The sequence below is a fragment of the Mytilus californianus genome, unplaced genomic scaffold (assembly GCF_021869535.1).
Source record: "Mytilus californianus isolate M0D057914Y unplaced genomic scaffold, xbMytCali1.0.p SCAF_11, whole genome shotgun sequence".
Lineage (NCBI taxonomy): Eukaryota > Metazoa > Mollusca > Bivalvia > Mytilida > Mytilidae > Mytilus > Mytilus californianus.
In genome coordinates, this window is record NW_026262593.1 from 22,733,371 (window position 1) to 22,751,081 (window position 17,711).

The 17,711-nt window shown below is 32.9% G+C and overlaps 1 protein-coding gene across 1 annotated transcript in view; it reads right to left on the reverse strand.

The window, feature by feature from the left end:
- Positions 1-16,145, reverse strand: part of LOC127719741 (G-protein coupled receptor dmsr-1-like) — a 45,987-nt gene extending 29,842 nt beyond the window's left edge. Inside the window, exon 1 of the mRNA XM_052225982.1 lies at positions 16,017-16,145. The gene's annotated coding sequence lies outside the window, so the exon portion shown is untranslated. The remainder of the gene's footprint in view (positions 1-16,016) is intronic.
- Positions 16,146-17,711: the final 1,566 nt, after the last annotated feature.

Below are 17,711 nucleotides of genomic sequence, written 5' to 3' on the forward strand. Positions count from 1 at the left end.
ATTAATGACGCTATGATATCAACCATCAATAGCTCAATTTACGGTGTAGAATTTGGTCTTTGTTGAAGACGGTACGATGACCTATAGTTGTTTACATCTTAGTCCATTAGTCTTTTGACGGATAGTTGTCTCATTGACAATCATAACACATCTCCTTAATTTATATTATGAAAAGAACTGGAATTATGATAGAATATTTGAATATGTTAGATGAAATTTAGCACATTCCACCTAACAATCCTAATTAGGGTTGTGAGTTTGTAGTAAACAATTTGTCATTTTTCTTGCAGCTGTCAATTTTAGAAATGAGGGAAGAATACGTACAGTATAAATTCGTACGCTAAAATTAAACCTTTTTCTATGGTCATGTTCCTCAAACGTACCAAATACATCATCTTGATGTTTATTTAGTGTGCGAATGCAACAGTCAGTTAACACATCAATTATCTAACAAAAAAGATTAGTCCTTTCATGAATGTATATGTATAAAGACAGTAAAAGAGGAACGAACGATACCAGAGGGACAGTCAAACTCACAAATAGAAAACAAACTGACAACGCCATAGCCAAAAATAAAAAGACAAACAGACAAATAATAGTACAGATGACACAACATAGAAAACTAAAGACTAAGCAACACGAACCCCACCAAAAACTGGGGGTGATCTCATGTGCTCCGGAAGGGTAAGCAGATCCTGCTCCACATGTGCCACCTGTCGTGTTGCTTATGTTAATACAAATCCGGTAAATAGTCTAATTCGGTAGGTCACATTCGTGAAAAGGGAAGGGTATTGTAGTTACGACATAAGGAACATATAAAAGTGCTTTTTATTTTAAATTATTTAATCATATAGAGAAAATCCAAAAGTACATTGTACTTCATGTATATATATATTAATATATTCATATTGAAAAATGTATTTCAAGACACCGAGGGGTAATTTTGGTCTAGATATATGATTTTTTATTAGTTGTTTTTGGCTTTAAACTAGCTGTCAGTAACTGCGAGCACTCTCAGATCTGTACTTCGTGTCTTTTTGTTGTGGGGATGTATAAGTACCCTGCCACGTCCACTCTGTTTTTGTTAGATGTATTTCTATATGTATCCATCTGATGAGTTAAGACTTTTTCAACTGATTTTTATAGTTTGTTCTTATGTTGTACTGTTACACCACTGTCCCAGGTTAGGGGAGGGTTAGCGCCTTCAAACTAGTTTAACCTCGCCACATTCTGTATGTGCCTGTCTCAAGTCAGGAGCCTGTAATTCAGTGGTTGTCGTTTGTTGCTGTGTAGCATATTTGTTTTTCTTTCATTATTTTGCAATCATACCATATCTTCTTATTTTAATATAAAAGTACATCATTCTACCCGAGAAAATTTACAATGCATGTGCGTATTAAGAAAAGAAATACATTGTTACATGACAACTGTCCCTGTGGACAGAATTACATCCGTTTTAAGCCGTTAACTAGACTTTAAATGTCACTTCCATGTCTAGGGAAATTAAAAAAGCATTTTGATTTATTTCATGAAAACGAAATTGTGTGTTAAATTTGGAATTAAACTATTTCAAGACACTGCGTGGTTACATAAAGTGGTAAAATGCGTTAATATTATGATAGTCCCTGTTGACAGAACATTTAATCCCAACAATTCTTACGTGTTATTTACATTGCAAGGAGGATACAAAAAAGTACGTAAATACTATATGTTGACTCGTTTCATGGAAGTGAAATGTCCGTTAACTATAATTAAGTATTGAAGAGACAGCTGTGAATTTGATTAAAGAGTCATTAATATCATCTTGTTTACATCTCGTTTCTGTTTAACATCATTATTATCTAAAAAAATTCTAACTAATATGGTTAAAATTATCTTTTAGAAATATCGAATTCATAAAGATTGGGAATAAAGATTGTAACAAGAAGACACCAACACAATTAATATACTAGATCCCATTATCTTTATGTTTGCGTGAAATGGATGTACAAAGTATAAATAGGCAGCCGGCTTCTTTATTTTAGTCATAAATGTTTTCCGCCTGTATATAATTTCCCTTTACGGGCTGTCGATTGCATGCGTTGTCTGTTTAAAGTGCGTTGATAAATTATGTCTCAGTAAACATGGTAAAATTAGTCATGAGAATGAAAAAAAAAAAATGCTTTTTATAATATGAGATACAATTTGGCACAAAGTTTAATGCATTTAAATTGCAAAGTTTTGTTTGTTGTCCCATTCTTCTATTTTATGCAAAAATAAATCATACCAATCATTTGATTGATTTATTGATTGATTGATTGGTGTTTAACGCCACTATCAGCAGTATTGTGCTATTTTGTGGCGGTCAGTTCTTTTTTTTGGTAGAGGCCTGAGTGCCCGGAGAATATCATCGACCTTCGGTAGGAAAACTGATAATCCTATTCAATTTAGATTGGAGTCGAGAGCACCTGCCTCGTGCGGGATTCGAATTCACAACCCCAGTGTTGACAGGCTAGTGATAAGTAGTTCGACTGCTTAGACCACTCGGCCATCGACCACCCCCCCCCCCAAAAAAATCATTTGGAGTTCAAAATTTGAAAGGCACTATGTTTTGAATTGCCATATTAACTTAGTAGCAAAATAATTATCACATAGTATAAAAGGATAATTGCAAGAACATTTCTGACTGTTACACAGTATATGGTTGATTAGAAGTTAAAAAGTGTATCGTACAGTCTATATTCTGTCTATGGTCACAGTTGTGAGCTTGTAATTTTCTTCCACGAATCATTTAACTCAGTTTGTGATGCTAGACAAAGTGTTGCGGTTTTTAAGCTGTTATTAAAAAAATAAGATGTAGAGACAACGTTCCACCAGAGACAATATGATGTAGATGTCAGCAATAAGAAAATCCCATACACATATAAAGCTATAAAAGGCCCCGGATGACTAATGTAAAACAATTCAAATCAAGTTTAGTGTTTATGGTTAAAAAAGGAATAAATTAAAGACCTTATCATTCTATTTTTCCTATAGTAAATCAGTGGGCATCTTCTGAAGTATCTGTTTGCAATACGACATTATTTTTACTATTTAATTGAGAGCAATTATAAGATCGTGACAAAGGCAATAACACATTAAATTGTCTGTTGAAGTCTAACCGTTCAAAATAGATAAGATGCCAAACAAATTATTTACCAAATTTTTATTACGCTATGAAATTTGCAATTATTCTTAACATCCTACAATGAAGCAATATTTGCCTTTATTTCTTTCTAATGGCTTTTTTTTTATTAGTCGGTAGACTGCGCATAGAGAGAGTTTGACTAGGATTGGCAGTTTACCTGCCGATGGTCGGTGGTTCCACGCCTGTCATTCGGTATATCGAGAAAAATGATCGTGAAAGAATACCTAACGGTGGTCAAGCATGCGATCGGATCGTGAATGTAATTAATTGTAATTCTACTTCAAAATCTGTGAAAAATCTGCTGTATTTTCAATACGCGGAGCAAATCCGGAAAAAAAATATGTCTGTCAAAATGATTCAACTTTCTCTATAATAATGTGCAATAAGATAAAGAAAATATGCAGTACTTTATGAGAAAACACAAAAGGCGCAACACAAGTCTATGGGATTCATTAAAAAAACACACATTTTGTACCTATAATGGTCACAATCCAATATATAATGTTATTTTTGAAACTGAATCTTTGGTGTGTCAGATAGTACAGTAAAATAAAAGGTTTTATTTTCCTTTATACCGTTTATTCTATTTTTGAAAACATTGCATTTTGTTGATTTTTCATCCAAACTGATCGTGAAAGATCGTTCAACGCATTCTATTGATCGTGAAAGACAACGTGACCACACGGGCGCAGGACGTTTGCTCTGTTTTACCTGTAACACTAAAGGTCATTCCGCTTCAAACACTATGGGCATTTGCGCTTTAGACTTTGATGCACCTGTACAAAATTGACAAGAAATTTCGCTTTTTACCTATAACAGTTTACCTGTAATCTTAGAAAATTTACCAAAGTCACGGAATGATATACATACTTTCTTTGAAAGTTCTTCCGAACAAACGACAAAATCAAAAAAATTATTCGGGTAAACCAGACATGTAATAAAAAATATAGTATACGTTTCTAGGTTTAACGATAGAGAAAACGAAACTTTTATGACTGGAACATTAAAATTTTGACCGAATTCTTCAAATAGCTTTTTAATTAGTGGATTTTAAATTGGAAACTACATTCTTTTTGTGTCCATTCTGTCCCATTTCTATACCACACAAACGTCCCACGTCGGACAAGACTTAAGAATCAGAAAACAATATGTTTTTACCAATTGATATACATTTGTACTTGCAACTAGTTGAAGCGTGTCATTATTTTAATAAGAACGAACATTACTGCTTTCATTTTTTTCACATTTTTTTTTATTTCAACACTTTTCCTTAAAAGTTATTAAAATAACTAAAAACGTGTCTAGATATGTTATCGAAGATTTACAAGATAAGAGGATCTTCAGGAGCGTAAAGTGTGGTAAAGTAAAAGTAAATATGTATCTATAATGCTTAATGCATCCGCTCTGGAAATATATGCATATGTACGCCTTTTTTTGTAAGGGTTGTTACTTTCAGTTATATAGTGTGTAGTTGGTGTGTACATTGTATGGCAATATTGGCTAATTTATTGTTTATTTCGTAGCTGCGCTGACATAAACTAAAAAGGTACCAAAATAAGATTATTTTACTTGATTGTTTGATCAGTCTGTTCACAATAGCTATACGTCATTGTACCCAACTTAGTGGGGAAATTACCAATCAACATACCTCAATTGTGCATGATGCCCAGCTTAAACTGTAATTTAGCCGATTAAGTTCTATTCTCAATCTTAAATTTGTATGAGATACTGATCATAATGTTGAACCATTTTGACAGACAGTTTTATTTTTTAGTAAATTTTCCGTATAATTCATTAAATTAGATTAGCAGTTGACCTTGCAAATATCTTCTCGATAATATTTCATTCACGATCCTATACCAGAGCTTTCCCGATCCAATCGCAATACTTGACCACCGTTAGGTATTCTTTCTCGATATACCGAATGACACCCGTGGGTTCTCTCCAGGCACTCCGGTTTCCTCCACCAATAAAAATTGACCGCCACGAAATAGTCAATAGTACTGAAAAGGGCGTTAAACACCTATCAATCGATTCAGTGATTATCTTATAAAAATGACGTTACACGCTATATAAAAACAAACACAGTTTACATAACTATTACAGCCATTCCAGCAGCACGATCTGGAATACTTTTGGAAAAGTTATTTCGAGACCTTCAAGCTTGCCATTGCTTTTGTTATCGACACTGTTATTTTGCTTAATATTCAGTGGCAAATATTTCACCCATGATCTGTATTTTAATCAGATTTCCCGTCAAATGCTTTATCATCAAATTAACTACATTCACATAATCACTGAGGAACCTTGATTTGTGCTTATTTTTAACTTTGTGTTCTTTTTATTAACGATCGTGTTTTTTGTAAATTTGATTTATTGCAATGTGCGATGCAAACGTTTATGCATGCATTTCACTGATATTATGAAAACGTGAAAACATTGAGGAAGATTTTTATGAAGATGAAAGCATGAACTTTACAAAATCTAATTTGCTTTTTTTATTTTATGCATTATATTTTACACTGTGATAAGGCAATCATTTGTAAGTTTATCTAATTATGTATCTTAATTACTAATAGTCAGTACTCCTAATGTCGTAATTCTCATAATGGTTATTAGTGCACGTCTACAGAAACTCATTTAAGAGAATTCAAATTGTAACATTTGCCTTATTGCATTAATATAATGGTTTAGATAGAAAATGAAAATTTTAAACTTTAAAAAAGCAAGATTAACAAGGGAAAACATGATAAATATATAAGTCAAGGTAAACCTAGGACATATGTAGCAAACTGGGGTAAACACTTGTGTTTATATGAAACAATAATTCTTTCGTTTACCCTACAGAATTTACAGCAATGTTTGATATTTTTCTAATCGATACCCATTTTTACCTACAAAATCAGAAAATCTAAGCACAAATCCATCAAGATTAAGTACATCATAAACACAGAATTAAAGGAAATGTTTGAAAATTATATAATTAATTGGAATATGGTGGAAATGAGACGCAACCCAACAACAAAATTAACCAAAAGATATCTGAATCAGAGGCCAACATACAGTATTTAATAATAGACATGTGTCTATACAATATGGCAAACCTAAAATGGACTCGAGTCTAAAAATAGCTTTCAATATTAAAATGAAACAGAAATTATAAAAGATCTGCCATCGACACCGAATTTTCAAAATAATAAAAACACTTTCAAAAAGACTGAACACAACAAGTTTACATTATGCACGTAGAGCCACGTTAACATTTTCCGACTGATTTTTGACATTCAGACTGATTTATCTTGAAAACGAGTTCATGGACCCCTCTTTTTGAAAATTACATTTGGCTTGATTATGTATGAAGATTACTTGTGCCAATTTTTTTAAACAAATCACAAATGAAATTGTTTTTAAATTGGATGAATATACAGCAAACAATGCCGTTTTTGACTAAAATCATGAAAATGTGATGAAAAGAATTATTTCCAAAGAAGTATTATAAAAATTCAAAGCACACTTATTAAGAGAACATATTACAGATGTTTTTACAAAAGTCCGCCTGTGTTTAATTTTTAAAACAAAAAAGTTAAGTATGTCTTTCCAAAAGATAAAAAAATTTCCAAGAAACCCAAATTTCCAGTATATATCTAAAATTTCGACCCATTTATCTCTAAAAGTAGCGCATGAAGGTATATTTTTTATTACATACTTGAATAGACTATGTGAAAAATAAGCTTGTATGCAAACTTTCGTCAAAAATTCTCCGTTGGATCAAACAGTATCGTATGCCCTTAAGGTCAGGTTAATATGGTCATATCTTTGTGATGCTCCGATTGTATTATATGGATTTAATTTTGAACATTGAGCTTAGTAAGTGAAATTCCATAAAGACACTTTATTGTGCACCATACATTCCAACGGTTACCAGGAGACTTTTTTTTATTATCTTAACTAATCAAAATGTCAATGAAATTAAACAACAAGTCAAAGACAACAAGCAAATTAGAAAAATAGTGAAAACTAAGAATACTTGTATCTTGAAATGTTTATTCTTTCTGATAATACAAATACTTCTGTCAATTGTAATCTAAACCAGCGGTAGGTAAACTACACGTTCCATTACACGCAATGGTACCTAGCAACATGGTTTTATTATATGGAAGTAAGACAGTAGTAAACAAAAACCTGAAGATAACAATGTGACAATAACAGACAATAAAAGAGAAACAGGCAAAACATGACAACAAAGACAAACTTTGGAAAGACAACCAACTGTCATCAAAACACTACACAGAAAGTAATGGACTGAGCAACGCGAACCTCGTGATCAAGGATGACCAATGAAGAGCAGAGTAACACAATGTTACTGTGACGCCTTATTAGACCAATCGAAAACAAGCGATTGTACTTAATATTGATTAGTTGTGAAAAAAAAAATGAATAGAAAAGACGAGAAATTTCAATTATTGTTTTAAGGAGTAGAACCTAATGAAAAATTTGTAAATAAGTTTTAATCGACTGCAGTTTGCAGTTTTTAAGATATCGGCAATAATTATTTTTGTTCATGCCTGTTAAACTAAGATAAAATGCATTATTAAAACGCCTGTTGATTAAAGATAATATTTATTTACCAAATTACATAACAAAATTTTCGTTTTTAATTGTTTATTTTAATCGAAAGTAGTTAATTAATAAAACATGCGTTGCTCGGTATATATATTCAAACACCTTTTTGTGACAACCATCAATTCACATATCATCTACTCTACAGCCAGTTATCATTTAGCCGCCATCTACATTATGAAAATTAATATTTGTTAGTAAGATTGATTAGAGATGGCAATGTTTCCTTCCCCTTGTATAGTATAACATAAACTTTGTGACAGCTTAACGCTGTACCACACTTTACTATGGAGCAAAAAAATCAAGTCTTTAGCGAAAGTGAAATTATTAAAACGCGTCAAATCATCCTGTACAAGCGACTTGATTAACACATTTCAAAATGTCACATTTCATTTTTTGACTTACGACAGAGGGATGAAATACATTATCTAAATTAAAAAGATATAATTGATGGTAATATGAAAGAAATTGAAATTTTTGAAGTGGAAAGATAAATCCAATACAAACAGAATATTTCATTGCAAAAAAGAGAATGTTTTATGCTAAAACACACTCATAGATAAATAACGTTAAAAGTCAACGAGGCAGCAAGCACAGTAATAAGAACATGTAAAACGAACAACTCGATAATGGTGTACCGGGTTTAACGATTTCTTGCATATGAGTTGAAAATTATGCACAGAATATCAGAAAAAAAAACTTTGCAAAGAATTTCCTTACTTAAAATGGATATCGGTTTCTTTATCATCTCGTGTTTGCTTAGCTTCATCTGATATTCACGCCATCTTGACTTTATTACTTAACAAAAAAAATGGCTCTTATTATTTGCCTTGTGTGGCTAAGGTTCTATTGGCTAGAATGATATATAGAATTGGATAGATGTCCCTGACAGGTGAAGATATTAAAGACGGAGTTTAAGGAATTAAATCACAATGTGGATATTCAAGAACCGATCAAAAGTTATTGCTTCGTGTTGACATAATTTATGATACTGCGAAGCTCTCTGTACCTTTTTAGAAGGGTTGAACTTGTGCACCTTTAGATTTGGCCCTGAACTAACAACGAAAGGGATTTTTAAACTCCCTTTTATTATTTTTAATGATACAAATAAAGAGTTGATTCACATCTGACATTTAAATCAAATGTGAAAGCTGTTAACAATGTCCAAGCTCTGCAGATAATTCAAAGTATTTTTTGATGCCATCATGATGTCAAAAACCTTTGAACAACAGCTTTGAAGTTATTTTGCACTGGTTTTAATGGGAGAAAATTTTAAGTTAGTAATGCTTTTATTCTTTCTGAAAATTGATATACGACTTTTGTTTGTTAAATGTCAACTTTGGAAGTAACGAACGCGGTTCTTATTTATGCATCACATACATTTTGTTGCCATGCGATGTTAAAAGGTACCGTATCTAGATCAGGACTTAGAATGAGGAGAACCTATAAAAATTGGTTAAATCCACATCATTTGGACTCTGTTGGATAGTTGTCTCTTTGGCAATCATACCACATCTTTTTAAGTAATATTATTAAGATTTTCCATTAAAATCTAATAAACAAAAAAGACGGTAATAATTAGGTTAGTAATTGATGACATAGTTTTTATGGTACCATTAATATTCTTTATTGAAATTTTTAATGAAGATGTAAGTTTACAAGGAAGCTTTTAAATATTCACAGTGTGAATAATTACATGGATTTAGGTAAATTGTACCAATTTAAGGAAAATAGGTTCAATACCACCAGCAAAGAGGTCTATTGATTGAAAGTTCTTACTGCTAATTATTATTTAAACAAGTAAGCCATATGTTTCCTAAAAACTGCTTAAAAAATAATTAAAACATATTTATATGTTTATATACATCACTTGTCATATTCCAATATAAACCATACAGTGCACATGCCAGTCACCCACAATAATAATGCTGTGGATCTAAGACAAAACAAATAACTCATAATAATTTTATTGAACAAATACATTTGTCACGTAAGCCATTGATACACTAATTACATATAATAAATAAGACTCAAAGGTCAACTGGAGGTACTAAAATATGTTCACCTGAACTTTGATTATCCTGCGATAAAACCTTGCTTAAAAGCAGTGTCCGTTCGGGGAGTATAAAAATGTAGCATCGTCCGTTCTGAATGGGAAAATTAGAATTCAAACTTCGTGCAAGGAAAGTACCACGATCTCTGCACATTAAAAAACACTTAAGTTTGCAACAACTATTCATAGGTGGCCTGTTGCAAACACAAATTTTGCCCCATGGTAATTATAGTATCGTTTCCCCCGTTAGGTCTAAAGAGGGGCGAAAGATACCAGAGGGATATTCAAACTCATAAATCGAAAATAAACTGACAACGTCATGGCTAAAAAAGAAACAGACAAACAGACAAACAATAGTACACAAAACACAAAAAAAACTAAGCAACACGAACCCCACCAAAACTGGGGGTGATCTCAGGTGCTCCGGAAGGGTAAGCAGATCCTGCTCCACATGTGGCACCCTTCGTGTTGCTCATGTTAGTACAAACCCGGTTAATAGTCCAATTCGGTAGGTCACATTCGACATGATTCGTGAAAAGGGAACGGGATTGTAGTTACGACATCAGGAACATATCCGCTATCATCTGTGAAACGGATATTCCATAACGGTCAACCAACTCGTGATGGCGTCCGGTTAATTTACGAAGGGATGATTTCAACGTCACCATTTGGAACTCTTGGTTTAATAGCTTCTTTGTGAGCAGCAACCCTCTATCAAGGAAATCATGATAGGAAATACAAGCCCGGGGAGCTAATTTCTCGCCCTTCATCCCTATCGACTAATTTGACAGAACCTACCTATTGAAATTATTGTTTCTAACATATAGGAAATATTTGTCACAGAATGTTGATTTTAAAAACAATAATCAACCAACCATTAAAATTAATTTTGGACTAAAAAGAAACCAGTACTGAGGATAACAACAAAGAGAACGACCTTAATTGACTAGTAAACTATTAGTTGATTTTGCTGTTTTGACTTAGATAACTTTGTTATTGCAGTCACATAAATGAGGGTCTGGATGGCGGATCCTCCATTTCTGTAATCTTTAGGCCATTTTTTATATTCCATATTCTATTTAGTATACGCCTGTTTATGAGACGTATTATTGTTTACCATTGTCTGTCCCTCTGTCCATCAGTCGTCAACACTTCGGACAATAACTCAAAAACGTTTTCACCATTTTTCATGAATATATTTGATGAATTGTTTATATCTATTGATGTAAGCTCTCTTTCGATTTATATAAATTTCACGTTTCCGAGTTATGGGAATTTACTAATAAAAATGGGTGATTTTCCATTTTACTGACTATTACTCAAAAATGCTTTAAACAATTGTCATAAAACTTGGGTGAATTGTTTATTCATAACATATGACATAAGTTCCCTTTCCATTTTTAAAAATTTCTGATTTTACGTTTTGGAGTATTGAGACTTTATTCCTAAAAAGGGGGATTTTTCCAGTTTTCTGATAATAACTCAAAAACGCTTTGAGCAGTTTTCATGGAACTTTGGTAGCTTGTTTAAATCTATTGAAATAAGCTCCCCCTTTTTTTTTAATTTTTATAAATTTCTGATATAACATGGCAGAGTTTAATGTACGAACTTTATTCGTTGAAAAATCGTCGAAATCTGTCAATTTTTCACACTTTGGACGGTTGTAGAATTTAATTCTTTCCAAAATCGAGACCACAAACTTAGTTTAACTTGAGGTAGCCTTGATAGTGCCAAATTATTCATATTTGTGTAAATTGGTAACACAGTATGTGCATTTTTTTTTTGGAGGGGTCTATTTGAGCGGTGCTCACAGTATTTCTAATTGATCATAGAAATTCATTTAAAGCATAAAGTCGAACTAAAACTGCAACAGGCTTATCATGCGCTCATGGCGCAACTTTTTATTGCTCATTATTCTACATTCTGTATTTTTCTGTCCTATTTTCTCTATATTTTATATTTTGGGTCCTTTATTCTGCACTTTTGCCCATTATTCTCTATTCTGTAAACCCCATCTAGACCCTTATTAATATAGGGTATCGTAGAAATCTTGTTGTCTCGTTCTCTGACGTTATTCAACGTTAATTTCCGTTGATTCGCAGTTTTATCTCCAATTTCGAGTATTACATTTCCATTGACAATGCACAATCGTATTACATGTTACAAAAACAGTGTTTTAACACAGGAAATCCATTTAATGGTCACTGCTAGATATATCATGAAGATAAAGGTTTGGCTAATTATCCTTTATTTTTCTCAGAGGCGACCAGTTATACAAGAACGTCCGTGAACAACCCCACTTTCTAGTACAAAGTGCTGTTTATAAGTATTTGAAACAGGAATTACGTGCATGTACGTCAAACAAAAGCAATCGATGATATTCAAATATCGCTTAAATCTTCCATAAACAATTTTGAAAGTAAAATTTTGCCAAAATGTTTTACATATTCTGAACAGTTTGTCTCTCTATTTGTTTTCATGCGTTTGTGTTTGTTTGGCATTTGTATAATTATTATGCACGACCAAAACGTAATGGGTGTAATACAAAAATACACAAAAAAAAAAAAAAAAAAAAAATATGTTTCATACAATTTTCAATTGAGTATATACTAGTATGTTACTTACGTAAATTGTTACTTGTGAAAACGGCATTGTAATAATATATAGACTGTCCAAGTGGCAGAAGTATTGACAGAAAAATGATAATGCCTGAGACGCAGACGATGACATAACCTATGTTTAAGTTAATACTACTATCCTAAATCTCTTCATAAGTTGAATTATAAGAATCATTCGTAGGTTTTGTACCTATTTTTTTACAAAAAGGTATCAAAGAAAACACACTTTAGTGTTTCTATAAACAACGTTACGTTTAAATATATAGATATTACTCTTAAATTGCGAGCAGAGGGAAGGTGATACCTTCGGGAACAAAACTTCCCTCAGCATTGACATTCACCATATCATCATAGATATCAAGGTTATAATTTGGTACACCAGACGTGCGTTTCGTCTACATGAGATTCTTCGGTGGCGCTCGGATCAAAACAGTTGGAAGGCCAAATCAAATAAGAGGTTAAAGAGCATTGAAATCCAAAAGTTCAGAAAAGTTCTACTAAATACGGCCAAGGCAATCAATGCCTGTGGTAGAAAAATCTTTAAACAGTAATGCGGCGTTCACACAGTGCCGATTATGGCTCCCGTTTGAGATCAGACAGCGCCAAGGCACGAAAAGTGAAAAAGTCGGATTACTATCCTCAATGATCTGGAATGTACTATCATTGTCTGAACGCAATCGTATACGTTCGTAACAGATTCCTACGGATCGGGAATGGTCCGGAGAGGTCAGCCAAGCACCCCCAATAGTTAGGTGCGTGCCGTAACATTCGGGGAAACTCAGCCGATTTTGTCTGGTCGGATTACAATCGTGACTATGTCGTGACAGATTCTGCTGTATCGGATTAAAATCGTAACAATGTTCTGTGTTTTCTGGACGGTTTCCTGGGGAACGGGCATGATCTGGAGAAATTGGTCATTGCTGTTTTTTTGCCGATTGAGTCCAGATAGCATCCAGCTCTTGCCAAATGTGAACCGTCTTTGTTCCGGAATAGTCACGTTATTAATACGAAATTCGGCAATAATACCAACGTCGGAGTCCCGACAATTACAGCACACGGTACGACGGAGTCCCGACAAAGCCGTTTGCAATGCGGTACAGCAGACAGTGCTAGGATTGCGTTCCGGTATTACCTGATCATCCCGAATATGGCGATTTTTTTATAGGACGGGACTATCACTTGAAACGGTTTTCTAACGGATATCTTTCGTCAGCGTCGGTTTACTGTCTGGTCACTGTCTGATCTCTGTCGGATCGCATTCGGCAGAATCGGGACGCTGTCGGGACATATTCGGTCGATTTTTACCATGCAAAAGATACAAATCGAATGAATCGGATTGAGAACGGGATAATCGGGACAAATTCGGCTGGAAACAGCTGAATTTGGACGCTTCCTGAACAATATCTGATTTTTGTCGTGATTAAACGAATGTTTCTATAAATTTGAATTAAAGTTTTAATTTCCAGCCGCGATTCACCGGATCTCGATCAGACTCTTGACAAATTTTAATCGGGAATGGTCCTATTAAGGACGGCAGTAAAAATCGTGAATGTGTGACCCCGGCTTAAATGCGGACTTAAATCATCAAATACATATGGTGTCTCAATGTCTTTGTTTCCAAGGTAATTTTAACGATAAATAAATAAGCTGTTACTTTCAAAATGTTTCTTAAAGGGCCATGCAATTTATAAATTAACCAATAATTGATCAATTTTTGTTTAGTAAACTTTGCAGAAATCCTTATTTAAAGTACTTCAACGGCGATATTAAATAATTTTCATTCTCGTCGATATACTTGAAACAAGGAAAAACTAAGTCTTTAGATATCGTACAGGAACATTTATTTCTTACCTCTATCGGCGATCTCCTCTTGAAACGCGAGTTTATAACTGGATTTGTTACATTTTAATGCTAATCTTACATTATATTCATGCATTAGGTCCTCATTGACTTTTTTAACAAGCAAAGTATTTTACGTAGGAAAAGTTGATACAACATGTAATATTTATATTTTATATTTATAAATATTACATATATATATGAAAAAGGTCACACAAACCTCGCCATGTTTACTTCCTATACTTCCTGCGCTTTTATTAAATTTGAAAATGACTACATGTAAAAAAAACGCAATAATTATTTATAGCTTGCCAGTATTCGTAATCATTAATATATATACAGTCTGAAATGAATCTAGTTTGAGCTAGATAATGTAAGGTTTTGTAACTGTTAATGACATCTACCGCTAATAACCCGGATCATTGTATATTGGTGATAACAGAACAATAATTTACTATAGAGTATATAATCTACTTTCTGCTTAATAATCAATCAAAGTATGGTTTATTATTTAGCTGAGGGAATGCAGATTATGTGTTCTAATAAATAATGAACCTAAGAATATTTACCGCTCAACGAATGAAAAGAATATACTGCACCAAACAGATGAAGTTTTAAGTAATTCCTAATTCATAAAGCTATATGAGCTATGAAATATAAAACGATTCCTAGATTTTTTTTTAAAAAAGCAAGTCACGTTTGGTCGTTCGTGTATAGCTTGATGGACACTTTTCTAGCCACATAATAAAATACTAATTTTTACTGAGTCTCAATTATTGGACCTCCATTTGTGCAAAAGTGTAACGGGGGTCCAAGTTATTTTGAATACATTATGATTAAAAGATATTAAAAAAACTTCTATTCGCCATTTATTTTCAATATATTTAGGAATACTTGTACAGCTGATAAGGTAGTTTAGAAATGATAAGTGCCCAGTACTGCGGAATCAATTTCTTGGATTAATGAAAAAAATGCATTTTCGTCGATACTTGACTTCGTGATTTGGCCAAAGTGTGCATAAAAACCCGTAGATAATATGTGCTTTGTTAAACATTAAAATTATAGAACATAACATCTACCTACAAAATCTACGAAAATTGGTATCCCGAATAGTAATGAATCAACAATATATATCAAATTCGTCTCAAATAGCCCAACCATGTTAGACCTACTAATAAGCGTTACAAATTTGTGTTTCTTGCCTCTGCAGGATTCTAACCCTTGCTTCTGTGACAGCATCGCCTGCACTGTGTCCAGCGCCCTAGACCACTCGACTAACTAGGCTATATAAAATTTAGCTTACGTTAGTCGAATAATACCTTTCCTCGTCGGCATTATCAAGGGTAGTAACACATAAGACGTCAAGTTTAATACCTTTTAACAAATTTTTCCAGGTTCCTTTCACTTTAGCAAGACATGTCAAACGGGAAAACCAACGGTCTAATCTATATAAAAAACGAGAAACGAGAAACACTTATGAACCACATCAACAAACGACAACTACTGAACATCAGATTCATGACTTAGAACAGGTGCAAACAAATGCAGCTTGTCTGCATAATGCAGGACTTTTAAAGTTTTTGGTTCCAAACATCTTTTTTTTTTTAAGTACCAAGGTAATCTAAAGCAATATAATGCAACTTCTAATGAAAACAGGCGACACATTCTGCAATATTTATCATTCTCAATATTTTTTTTAAAATAAAAAAAATTACTTTACCTGTTCTGTGAGTAAAGTCCAGTGTGTACAATTATTCCGTAATTTAATTGCTGTTAATTACTTTTTAGCACTGTTCACTGCTAACGCTTTGTTAATTCTATCAATCACTGTTACCGTCGCTGTGTTATATTTCTTCTGTGATAGAACCAAAACGATATGTTAAATAAAATCTATTGATTACGTATAATTTGTTCACCGCCAGACCGGTAAGATTCAATATTTTAAAATTTCCAATGACAACGAAAACATTAAATCGTCATTCATGTAAGGATAGTCAAACGAATTTAAGTAAATAACAAAACAAAATTCGATTTGAAAATAAAAGAGTGAAAAATTGCATAAAGTAAACGTCTAAATTAAATAAAAATATCAATTTTCACGCCATTAGTGAAGGAACAGCATTTCTTATACTGTTAGTCACCGATTATGGAAAGTGCGATATCAATACATTTCTGTGCATTTTATATTACGGTGATGATCTTACTATTTATTACTTCTAAAGCAATAAGATGTACCTATTTGTATGCTTAATAATGACCGGTATTTATACTGGCGGTTATTAGCTCTCGGATTTTCTATGAGTTGATAGACAGTAATGTGTCATTGACACTCAAATTCGAGTACATGATTATACATGTAGCTGTTCTTTTGAAATATACTTGCAATGCATAAGGAATACAAAAATTAAATAACTAAATCTAGTTGAAAAAAACCGCATTTGTAACGGGTATTTTCTTGGTCAAACATAGCAAACAATGGTTAAGGGTTCGTTCTTTTAATACATACATAGTATATTGACGCATGCATATGGTACATATAAATAGTATATTGACCCATGTATATGGTACATAGGTCAGTATGCTGTTTTTAGAAAATGGCAGTGCTGTGTATAAATATCTATAAACTACTCAAGGTATTCCATATCCTGAATATAAGAATATCGAAAATCCGTTTGAAGTTATATGAATATAACTAATAAGATTATCAAACAGGTAACTTCTTAATACTGCATTCTAATATGTGTCCGGCCAAATATACCAGAAACAAAAACAAAGAAACCCTACAGTAAGGCCTTTGACCCAAGTATTGACCAATCAAAAGCTTAGAACCCCCCCCCCCCCAAAAAAAAATAAAAAAAAAAAAAGAGTAAAGAGATTAACCAAAGGGAAAAGAAAATCACTAGACGTTTTAGACTGCAGTAGCAAGTACACACAGTCGATAATATATATGTATAGCGCTCAAGCTATATATAGTCTAATTGACCACCATTAGCTCCAATTGTAGATCTAATGAACCTGTCAGTGATATTTACCTGCTCATGTACTAAAGGCCAAGCGTACAATATCCAAACAATTTGACAGCGGTGATATCTACCAGAATTTATTTTATTTATCTTGATAATTTCATTTTTAAAGTTTGATTTTATGTCCGTAATGTTTTCCTTTTATTTTAGCATATATCTTTTTTTGTTGGTTTTTGTTCAATTCCGTTATTTCGTCCAATCAGAGTAAAAATTGATGACATCATGCATGCCGTTACCATAGTTAAGCGTCCTTAAAGTCAAATTGAACAAACCTAAACTATTACTGACTGCGTCAGAAAAAAACCAACTAATTTTTAACATAGGTTTGAAAATGCTGGTTGATAACTAATTACTATGGATTATTATTTTTTAGGCATGTTTCTCCGAGTCTG